The sequence below is a fragment of the Dipteris shenzhenensis genome, chromosome 14, assembly GCF_047967505.1.
Source record: "Dipteris shenzhenensis isolate YYH24624 ecotype China chromosome 14, Dip_SZ_1.0, whole genome shotgun sequence".
NCBI lineage: Eukaryota > Viridiplantae > Streptophyta > Polypodiopsida > Gleicheniales > Dipteridaceae > Dipteris > Dipteris shenzhenensis.
This window is the reverse complement of record NC_141609.1, coordinates 16509357-16521250: the sequence shown is the minus strand read 5'-3', so window position 1 is coordinate 16521250 and position 11894 is coordinate 16509357. Positions and strand designations below refer to the sequence as shown.

The following is an 11894-nucleotide window of genomic DNA, read 5'->3' as shown; positions in this document are numbered from 1 at the left end:
TCTCTAGAAATCCTATTCCTTCAACTTACATAAACAAAGAAGTTCAAAAGTATATTTGAAGGCCAATGGTTTAGGCTTCAAATCATGAACCCATTAGTCCAATAATAGATAATCACAACACCATCTAAACAACCTTTGGCCTTCAAAGCATATCTCTAGCTTGAGCAATCAATTTATGAACATTATTTAGTAGCAAAGAGCTTCTTACCTACATCAAGTGGTTACAAATCATTGGACACCTATAAAAGAGTTTGAAAGAAACCACAACCTCGTTTATGACATAAGTCGGGGGTCAAACTAAAATGAAGCTTCATCATGCAGAACCACCTTTGTGTCAGGCACATAACCTGCCACCTCCATCTGCCAACTTAAAATCTGTAGCTGGGCATAAATTTTTTCCTTCTCTGGATGGGATACATCTCCTGCACGGAACTCATGTATTGCATCAACAAGTTCAATGGAGCTACAGCCTCTCTGGCTTTTCAGACCCTTCACCTTGATTAATTTCCTAACTTCAATGGCAGCATCCCACATGCCAGCTGCTGCATAGACATTTGATAGGATTACATAAGGTGCAGCAGACTCAGGGTCCAATCTAAAAACTTGCTCTGTAGCATGCTTAGCACGCTCTACATCTAAATGGACTCTGCAGGCCCCAAGCAGGGTCATCCATGAGGAGGCAGTGGATAAAAGTTGCATGTCCTTGATCAAGTCTTCTCCCTCAGCCAGCCTTCCTGCCCGACCAATCACGTCAATCATACAATTATAATGCTCCACTGCAGGTGTGATACCATGATCCTGATTCATGGACACAAAAAAGCGACAACCCTCATTGACTAGGCCAGCATGACTACATGCAGAGAGAATACTGAAAAAAGTGACCCTGTCAGGAAGCACCCCTTCCATCTGCATTTGTTGAAAGAGTTGCTTTAGAGAGTATCCCTGACAAATGTTGATTTTTGGATTGTTTCCAATCATGCACACATATCTTAATCTATAGTTTTAAACAAGGGAGTTGTGCAACTGCTTCATTCTGGCTTCCATTGTTATGTTGATAAAAGATGACTGAATGGTATTTTCCAGATTGAAGTTGCAAGTGTGGTTTTTCTAACCTACGTAAGGATTCTGGAAGCAGCAAAAGAACGGACCCACTTGTATGCCAGTGGAACCTAGGTTGGGGAGGAATGAGACCTCAAATCTTCTTCTTTAGCATGTAAGTGGGCCATTTATTTTTGTTCTTTTTCCTTTTGAATGATAGATGAATTATTAAAGAGGGATCCGAGTAGAGCAGTTTTTTGGGATGTCTCCTCATACAGATGTATGGAAAGTGTAGAGCTCTTGGAGATGCACTTAGTGTATTTTTTGGAATCCATAAGCGGAATGTGTTCTCTTGGAATTACCTGATTGTAGCATATGTTCATTCTGGGCACGGCAAAGAGGCCCTTCGATGTTTCCAGCAGATGCAAGTAGAAGGAGTCATTCCAGACAGGGTTATGTTTGTCGGCACTATTTCTGCCTCGGCCAGTCAGGCATCCATACTGGAAGGCAAGCAGATGCATGCTCGTGTTGTAGGCAGTCACTTTCAGTTGGATGTTGTGGTGGGGACCGCCCTTTGTGAACATGTATAATAAATATGACAAGCTGGAGGATGCTGTTAGGATGTTTGATCTGATGCCCAATCGAAATGTTGTTACTTGGAGTGCTATGATCTCAGCATTGGTCCAACACGGGAAGGCCAAGGAAGCCCTCCAGCTCCATTGCAAGATGCATTCGGTCGGAGTAGAGCTAGACATCCTTACTTTCGCAACAATTCTCTCTGCATGTGCCAGTCTAGCAGATCTGGCAGAAGGCAAACACGTACGTGCCTGCATTGAGAAGACCAATCTTGGTTTAGATGTGGTTGTGGTCACTATGTATGGCAGGTGCGGGAGTCTAGAGGACACACGGAGGTGTTTTGACAATATTCTTAATAGGGATGTTCTTTCGTGGAGTGCCATGATTTCATCATAAGGGCATGGCAAGAAGGCCCTTAAACTCTTTCAACATTGTAGATGGACCTTGGACACCCCAAAGATAAGGAATTTAGGGAAGATTTTATTGTGCAATCTAAAAAGTACATTTGGTGGCTTTACGCATTTCAACTTCCTAAAGAGAGACACTCATTTTTGAAATGGGCCTTTGATAGATCTCCAATTCCAAGTGTCATAGATGCCCAGACGAAAGGAGAGTTGCTTCAAGTTGAAGGGTTTGGATCACTTAAAGTTCATTGGCACATTGCAGGAGATCTTAAAACATTGAAGTGTATGTTTGGAACGGAATTTGATCCTCATGTGAGAACCTTGAGAATATGTGTTTGGAAAGCATTGGAGAATATGGTAAAGATCTTGAGGCAGCCTTCCATAGACGATGATGATATGCAACTATATAAAGTCATCGCAAAAGAGCTCATTGAAGCCATGGTAGATGGATGGGGTGAATCCCACATTACTCACTACATAGTGTGTTTGATAGATGGATGGGGTGAATCCCACATTACTCACTACATTGTGTGTTTAGTCTTTGCTTTTTCCAAAAAATTTAATTGCAATTATTTTTTTCTTGTTTACCTCATGTATTTTTCCTCTGTATGCAGTAGATTCTTTATGCTCATGGTCCATGGTTTCTTCACCAATATGGTTCGTTGAATGTTTGGATTGCCCAAGGGATGAAAAAGTCTCATTATAGAGCTCGAGGTGCTTATTTTAAGAGTACACGGCATGGAGGTGGGATTAACAGAAGTAATGCTCTTCATGAGATGTTCGAGTGGTTCTATTGTGGTATAATTGGGTCCTTCTATGCAAGGAATAAAGCTTTGCAAACGGAGTTAGCCCAAACAATTCGTCGAACTCAAATGAGTAAAAGAAGGCATTCATGGATATCTTCGCAAGTTTTAAAAAAACATAGAAGTTGGATAGCAACCAAAAGTTGTGTTGGAAAGCGTTAGATCGCTAAACCAAATGTAAATTGATGTTAATAAAAAATGCACTTCAATATTTCTTGTTGATATTTGATTAAGTGGCTCACTTTTGTTTTTACAGAAGCATTAAATTTTGTACTTGTGGACCCAACACTTAATTTTTACATTCAAGCAATAGTTGTTACAAGCACAATGGAACTTAAGCGTGAGTTTTGAGAGGACGGCCAACGAGAAAGAGGGGTGGGGGGAAGGGAGCGACGAGAATGGCAGGGAGGGAGAGGAGGGGTAATTAATAATGACGTGCAAAATAAATGTACCTCTATATAAATGCAAATACCTTCATTATCTCAGTACCACAATACTCTCTCATACCAGTACATTCCTTCCTACCTTCACATCTCCCATAGCCCCACCATCACTGATATTGCAAGAACAAAGCAGCCTGGAAGGATAGTTGATTCAAGAACAATACTCCCAATCCTAGTCCATGTATACAATGCAATTATCAAACATAGACAAAAGAGGAGGCAGGAGCAGAAGGAGAGCCCAGAAAGTGATGAGCATAGACAATGAAGAAGGAGATCATGGGGAACAATCAAACCCTCAGAAATAGCCAGAGGTGGAGCAGTAAGAGGTGAACCAACCCGAGGCACCTCAACAACCAAAAAGCAGACAAAAAAAACAAGAGCACAAAAGTCACAAATTGGAACAATGGGCCTAAGCGCAAGAAGATGCAAGGCGAATAATGATTCAACTAGCTCTACAAGCAAGGCAACGAATGGAGAACCAACAAGACAACGAACAGCATGGTGCAATGCCCCTCAGGACTTTCTATGATCTAGACAGGGTGGAAAAACTTTTCCATAATTGAAGAGAACAATAAAAGGCAAAGGCAAAGGCGGTAGTAGATGAGGTGGTGGTGGTGGAGGTGGAGGTAGAGGAGGCCCTAGACGAAGGCACTGCAAAAGGCCTTGAATGAAGGTGCTTCTTGAGATTAGGAAGTATCAAAATAGCGTAGAGCCTCTAATCACGAAAGCTCCGTTTGCTTGATTAGTCAAAGAGATTATGCAATCCTACAAGGACGATTATTATATTCAATCAATCGTACTGGCCACCTTATAAGAGGCAATATAAATGGCTCTGTATTCCTTCTTGAGGACATGAACTTGTGCGCAATCCATGCCAAGAGGGTTACGATTATCACAAAAGACATGCAGCTGGCAAGGCGGATCAGAGGCGACCCACTACTTAGGCCATAGATAGTTTGCTTTATCACTCAGTGATTTTTTGTTATTGTATTAGCTATGGACACCAATTTTGGTTGTCAGAAGCAATTTTGTGCAAAGATGGTTGTAAATGTTTTCTAGTAATACAATAGCTATGGACAGTGTAATTCTTCTTGATAATTTGGATCTGTGCAGAGTGTTCATGCAATAATCTTATATTCTCTTATTTTTAAAATTATTTTAATAATATTTTGGGCAAATTAGTATGTTCTTGGTGAGATTCAGACTTCCACATCAAAGGAAGTTTTTAAAAAAAAGGCCCAATCAAGGGCATGAAAAATTTTGCATCAAAATATCAATACTTTGAATTATTGAGGGCTTGTAAACCATAGGGGATGCTTCCCCCAAAAAAACTTTGGACTGAAAATATGATAGATGGAGTGGAGTCATGAGAAACATCATCTACATCATACATGGAGTGATGGAGTGGAGTCATGAATTATTTAGGACTTGTAAACCATGGGGGATAATAATGCCCCCCAAGGGAATATGTACGCATGCATGCGTGACTTTGGATGACAGGGGCCCCCGTCTAGCCCAAAGTTGCGCATGCATGCACATACCCCCTCTGGGGAATTTTTTTTTATTTTTTTTTTGGAAAAGCATTCCCCATGGTGTATTACTACATTATACACCATGGGGTGTGCTTCCTCTAAATTGTTTTTTAAAATAATTCCCCAAAAGAGGGCATGTGCATGCAGGCGCAATTTTGGGCCAAACAAGAGTCCCCGTTTGGCTCAAATTCGCACCTACGTGCACATGCCCCCTTCTAGGGCTTTTTTTTTTAAATGTTTTTTTTTGAAAAGTAGTAATACACCATGGGGGGATGCTTCCTTTTTAAAAATTTTGAAAAAATGTGCCCCGAGTGGGTATGTGTGTGAAGGTGTGACTTTGGGCCAGACAGGCACACATGCACCCTTCTGGGGTCTTGTTTTTGAAAATTTTTTGTGTACTTGTTTACAATGAGAACATAAAAATTTAACATAATCAAATTCAATGATATTGCAAGATACACAACATCTAGGAAAAAAGAGAAGTATATATTTAATTTTGAAATGTGTATACAAAATTTCTTGGACTCCAAGAGATGCACTTTTTACAAAATATTTTCTTGCTTTGCTTGAGCTAATATTGCTGCTCTTCTCTGAGATGACAAGATAGTGGGTTCTATGAATGTTTCTACAAGCTGTGTGGCATCATAGACACCTGTTGCCGAAGCACCCAAAGCAGTGGCTGTAATACCTGTTCCTGCTAGTCTCTCTCCAAAAGTGTAAAGTGCCAAATCGCACCTCACCAAAATACACATGCGTGCAGATGGGGGTAAAGGCACAAAGGAGACTAGCTTTGAAAGCACCTTGCACCTTTATCATCTCCTCCTTTCCATAAGGAGAGAATGAAGTATGGAAGCACACTAGGCTATGGCAATGGAACATTCCCATGTAGTGTCCTAGTGTTGAATCCATGCTGATGCTATCACCTCGACCCCTGCAAAAGTATCAACTTCAATGACATCTTGAAAGTTGTGATAACATCAGCAATCTTTTCTAATCTCAAACTAAAAACATAAAATCATTCATATTGACAAAATATCATGAACTTACAATGTGGGGAGCGTCTTTTTAGTCATATCCTGCTTGAGAAATATTGATGGAGCTTTTGTTCTCATCAATTATCGGAGGTCGTGCCGATGATGAGGCCACTGGTCTCAACTCTCTGGTATTTTTTCTCCCTCTCTACCTCTAATCTTTCTTCGACCTCACGAAACTCCGTCTCTGTAACTATTGCATTACTAGAGTCATGCATTTCCTCCCACACAAGATCAGATGCTCCAAAGTGTTTGCAGGTGCCAAATATTTGCACCTATTCAACCCCTCTTTTGGGTAGCCTAAGGCAATCCTCTCTCCCAAGCAAAGAGTGCCCCTCATACTTCATCTTCTCTCAACTTTTTGATGTATTGGATGTCAATCAAAAACAAATATTCTCTATTTTCAGTTAAAACATACGGAAGGGTTTGTATCAAAACCTTATCTGTCATACCTTCCTCCTACTCTTCCTCTTCTGGTTGTCTCGTGGATGATGTTTTGCTTCTTCGGGAACCACAACCACCTTTGCCGAGTGCTCCACTTCTGTTGTGTGGTGTTGCTTGTCTAACGTTGCATTGGACCACTCTAGAGCAAGGGTGGCTTCTGCAACCACATTGAGATTCTCTTCAACTTCAACATCTTGCTCTGTTGCTAGAAGAAGAGGTCGCTCTACCTTGATGAATGGAGGTGCATGTCCTTCCTTTCCAGAAGAATTACATAATAAGCTATTTCTAGGGATACAAAACGGGTTCCTACAGGACTCGCTTGTAGATCTAACTTTTCATCCTTTGAAATTGTTTTAATTTTTTTTGGATTCAGGGATTTACAAATTCTCTGCAACTATGCCTAAAAACACTATAAGCCTAGTGACATTTGATGAGGAGATCGATAGGAACCCATTCTACTCTATCTATGTCTAGCCGGATCATGTAAGGCTCAATTTTCTCTCTGATGTAATCCACCACATCTCTAAAAAGATCCAGGGGCTTGTGGAATGTGCTAATGACATTGATCTCGCGATCAAAAGAAACATACAACTCTGGCTCTCTATTCAAATAATGAGTTGAAGTGATGAAGTCATGGTATACCTCATGGGGTGTGGCCATTAGAGGTTTGTGGAAGATGGCAAGAGCAGGGAGAGGTTGTCCCAGAAGGTGAGCACAATAAATATTGGACAATGTAATATATTGGCCTATTTTTTAATAGATCTAGTTCAAATCCATCACCATGATTGGATACTCTAAATCATGAGGATAATTTAGCACAACACTGTTGCCAAAAGCAATCAACATTTTAAAAGATTCATTAAGATAATGTGGCCTCATTGCATAGAATCCATAAATTGTGAACTAAAAAACTACTAATTTTATTGTGTTAGATCACCCTTAAAAAAACTATTACATTTATTCAAAAACTATTACAACACACTTCCAAAACTGCTACATCTATTCAAAATCTATTAAAACACACTTCAAAAACTATATCATATTTTCAAAACTATTAAAACACTCTTCAAAAACTACAATTTTCTTACAAGATTAGGGAAGAAAAAGTTTTATTTTTAAGGATAGATGACTGTTCAGAAGGCCCTGTGACACATAAAATCTATCCAGTCTAGCTTCCCTCCCATTCTCTCCTACTTGACTATTACACCATGTAAAGTCACCATCTATACCCATATCTACCAATTGCCAATGCTCTTTGCATTCTTCCCAAGACACCAAATCAACACCTCTGATGCAAGTACCCTTTTCTAGCCATCTGTCTCTCTTCATCTCAAACATATTAAAGTATCCCATAGTGATATAATCACCATTTTCACATTGCAAAGATTCCCATAAAGCTTTTCTATCCACTATTGAATTGAGTGACACCTCCATTGTAGTGAGATAAGACTCCAATGGATGTCCCACTTACCCTCCACATGTGAAGTGAAATACCATACTCTTCTTTTATTTATAGTTTTCAGCCTAGCCTCTAGAAGATTTCCACAAGCCTTGACTTCTTGTTATGATAGAAAGAGAGGCGTCAAAGAGTTAGCTCTCAACCAGAATGCTAACCCCTTGCTTCTACCAGAGTCCATTAACCCTCTAATATTAAGAGTTAAGAAGGAAAAAAATTTATCTGACATTCTTCTTCTGCCCCTTCTTAGCCTTGGGGTTGGGGCTATTAACTTGCATAGTGGCAACCTTGGATTGTCTCCTTTTGTGTTGAACCACAGTGAATGCCTTACCTTGGCTAGAGTCATATTGATTAGCTAGAGCACCCTTCAACTTCTCTTCTCTTGATCCCTCTTGACTCTCCTCTATCTCTTCCATGGCATCCTCTTTGTTGACATCCTCTTCAAATTCCTTTGACTAACCATGTTGTCCTCTTGATTCAAACTATTGCTACCTTCAATGGCATGCTCTTTGTCCCTGAGAGGCTTAAAGGGGTTCTTGTTGGCTGTATTTGGCACACCAGAAATCTCTCTCTTTCCAACATTCCTGTTGACAGGCTGATCTTCCTGCTAAGTGTTCAGAGGAGGTGCCTAAGGTTTAGGAACCCACCTCTGAGCTTGCTTGACCACAGAGGGTTTAATCTCTTTAGTCTTGCCCCTCTTTAGGGGAAAGTTTTTTACCACATGTATGGAAAGACCACACAGAAAACAAGATTTTGGCAAATTCTTATAGATCAAGGGTTGCTCCCTATAAGTGCTCCCATTTCTATTATAAATAATAAGGGTCTTAGGCATCTCCTTAGCTATATCCATCTTGATGCAGATTTGTTACCCCTGGAATTGAAAAAGTTATCTTGCTCTACCTCGAGAACTTCTCCCAGGCCATGACATAAAAGGGCAGTTGATTACAAAGATAAAGAGGTAGATCAGGGAGTTATACCCACACAGGAATTCTAGTAGACCTCAGGGCATCAAGGGAAAACTCCTTAGACTATCACTCTAAATATAATGGCTGATTTCTAATAGTCCAGAGACCATGTTGCATGTCTCTTGCAGCCATTTCAAGTTTCTCAAATAAGAAGACAAAAAAGCCTTTTCTTAGAAACCTCACATTGAGTATATTCATTCCCTTACTGACCCAATTGGTTCTTATCCAGGACTCTATAAAGGCCAAAGGGGGTCTCACACCAGGGACAAAACCAACTAAGGCATGAGTGCACAACCACATAACTGAGTTGTTTAGCAAAGCATCATCCAAAAATGCCATAATCATCTATCAACATCTTGTTGTGTAGCATGTCTGAATTCCACGTTTGTCAATGGCAGGATACCTAAATTAGCTTTCTCTTGGCTCGCCGCGTGAAGCCTCAACTCACTCGAAGATGGCTCAGTATGCTCATGATTTGATCTTTTGCTACCTGCTCGTTATTCTCTTGGAGATTCTCAACTTGCTAAGGTAGGGCATTTCAGCGGAGAATCTCCGCTTGGTAAGGTAGGGCTAGCTCTGATTTGATCAGCGGCAGGTCCTCCAAAGGTTCCACCTTTACCTTCAGTATTACCTCCTCCTTTACGATTGTGAGTAGCTTAAGTGGCAACTCTACTCCATTCACTACTGTCAATTTGGCTCTCGCCTGTTTGGAAATTACGAGCTGCCTTGCCAAAGGCTCCTAAGAGTGATTGGTCTTCACCAATGCTTCCAAATTTGTTTATGCACTGGGGAGAGGCAAAGGAAGAGGCTTTGTGTACATCTCCCATAGCCAAGGGCCCATCTACAGTGGTAGAGCAAAAAAAGGAACATGATCCTGGGGGGAGAGGCTAAAGAAGCCCCCCCCCCCTTGTGGCTTCTGAGCTACATAGGAGTAGGAGGGATGCACCATACCTCCTCCTCTTCCTCCTCGACATCCTCAGATACTAGCCAAAGCTTCATGTCTTGGCGGGAGAGGTGAGTGCACATCAGCCTAGTTTGGCATAAGCAAAGGAAAATATATCTCATCCAAGGTATCCAAATCATCAAACTGGCACAAAGGGGAACGATACAAGATAGCTTGCATAGCAGAGGGAACCTCTGTCAGAAAATCAAGTGTCACATGCAAGTGGAAAGGAATAGCCTCAAGATGAATAGGTGCGAAGAGGTGAGGGTGACCTGAGTGACTGTCACCCTCAAAGGCTCTGTCCCAGCCATCCCCATCACCATCAACCATCTCCATCAGTCTATCTTATATCACTATTTCCACTTTTTAATTCTTGTATTGAGAAATTATGTATACTATTATATTTACTTAGATGAGACTTTGGGTTTGGTGTTAGGCACTCCTCTTGGTTCAAAGCTGACCCAAAGCTTTTTGCCTTAAAGAGTGTGCATTCTTTGATTGAGAAAGCTTGGGAAAATGCTTTTGCTTAGAGTATATCTGCTTCATAACGTTGGGCCTTGGCTCTCCAAATCATTCTTAAAACAGCTAGAAAAGGCAGAGCTAAGACCAGGGCTCAGAGAATGGATAGTGTTCAGAACAATATTAAAATTTTTGGTGCTATGCACATATGATCACATGATGTTGAGCGTGATCTCTCAACACCTTCCCTCAAGATCAACATCATGAAGTAGGCCTTCCCTCAAGATGATGATTCTGGGGAATCAAAGAAGGACTAAACATTACATTCCATCACACCCCTTTAATGGGAATGTCCATCCTTTGTGTCAAACCAAGTGCTTGTAGGTGTTTCTCAAAAATCTCTTTACCGAGTGGTTTGGTAAAGATGTCTGCAACATTCTATTTGTTATCACAATGCTGTAGTGTGATGTCACCAAGTAACACTCCCTTTGCTATCCACCCTTTTTATTGCCTTCACCTCTGTCCATTTTGATTAGTACTCCACTGCAGTAAGCATGTAACACTTCCCTCTAGCAGTTTTGGATAGAGAACCGACTGCATCTATCCCCCATCTCTAAAACATTTCTCGGCTCCATTTTAAGAATTATTCTTCCCATCCTTTGACATTCATGGCATGATCTACACCAGTGCTGTACATCCTTTTGTATTGAAGGCCACACATAACCCTCCAGAAGTATCTTGCAATGTAATCTTAAAAGCATACTGTCCTCCACAAGCATACTTCTTTCACCAAAATGGGACCTTCTTTGTATGTTAATAGATCTGCTAGTGTGTGTGCTCTCCATAAAAAATGAGAGTATACTCTTATAGCTCAACCAACCACTTCATCATACTCCGAGAAAGTGTTGAATTATTAACTAGATGAGGCAATAAAGTGTAGCAAGTCAAAACAACAAATGGCTTCGAAATAAGATATGCCCTGAACTTCTTGCAAGCATACACCAAACTTGATAAAATCAACTCTGCCTCTGTATATCTCCTCTCTATTCTTGTTTGAACTCTACTAGCATAATACACAGGCCTCATATAATGGAACTCCTCCCCTTTCTACAATAAGATGGCTCCCACAACATCTGGTCCAAATGAAGGGTTTACATAAAAGGTCTGGGAGAAATCTGGAGCTTTCAGACAAGCAATCTCTCCCAACGGTTCCTTCACTCTATTGAACACTGCTTCACAATCCTCACTCCATTGCAGAGGCTCTTCTTTCATAGCTTGTTGCAAAGGGTACAACAACTAAGAGACCAAATGTATGAACCTTGTCATATACTTCACTTTCTGCACAAAGTTTGTAACTTTTTAGATGTAGAGGGAGCTGGTAGTAAGATAAGTGCTTTCACCTTCTCTGGATCAGGTTCAATGCCATTTTGATACACTTTGAGCAACTTATTTAACTCCTCCTTCAACACTGAAAAGATCTCTCTATGTATCCTTCTCAACTTCTTAAAAAAATATCTACTACCTTCTTTTAGCTCAATATGCATCGGCTCACATCTGAAACCCCTGATCTCTTCATGTGAGGTGATAAACAACTTTGGATATTAATGGACCTTCATATACTCCTCCACTCCCTCCCAACTAGAATTCAGCATGGACAGCAATATATTTTCTCTCTCTCTCTGGGAAGGTGGGGGTTGCATCAAATTATCCATGTCTTCAAGCTTACTCTCCTCCTTAGCTTCTTGTATCTCTGCTGCCTGCCACTCATATGCATCAGACTCTTTCAACAAAAATGATACT

At 40.7% G+C, this 11894-nt stretch overlaps 1 pseudogene; it reads right to left on the bottom strand.

Moving 5' to 3' along the window:
• Window positions 1-297: 297 nt before the first annotated feature.
• On the bottom strand, window positions 298-1559 carry LOC147894266 (pentatricopeptide repeat-containing protein At3g49170, chloroplastic pseudogene; annotated as a pseudogene).
• Between the last annotated feature and the right edge of the window lie 10335 nt (window positions 1560-11894).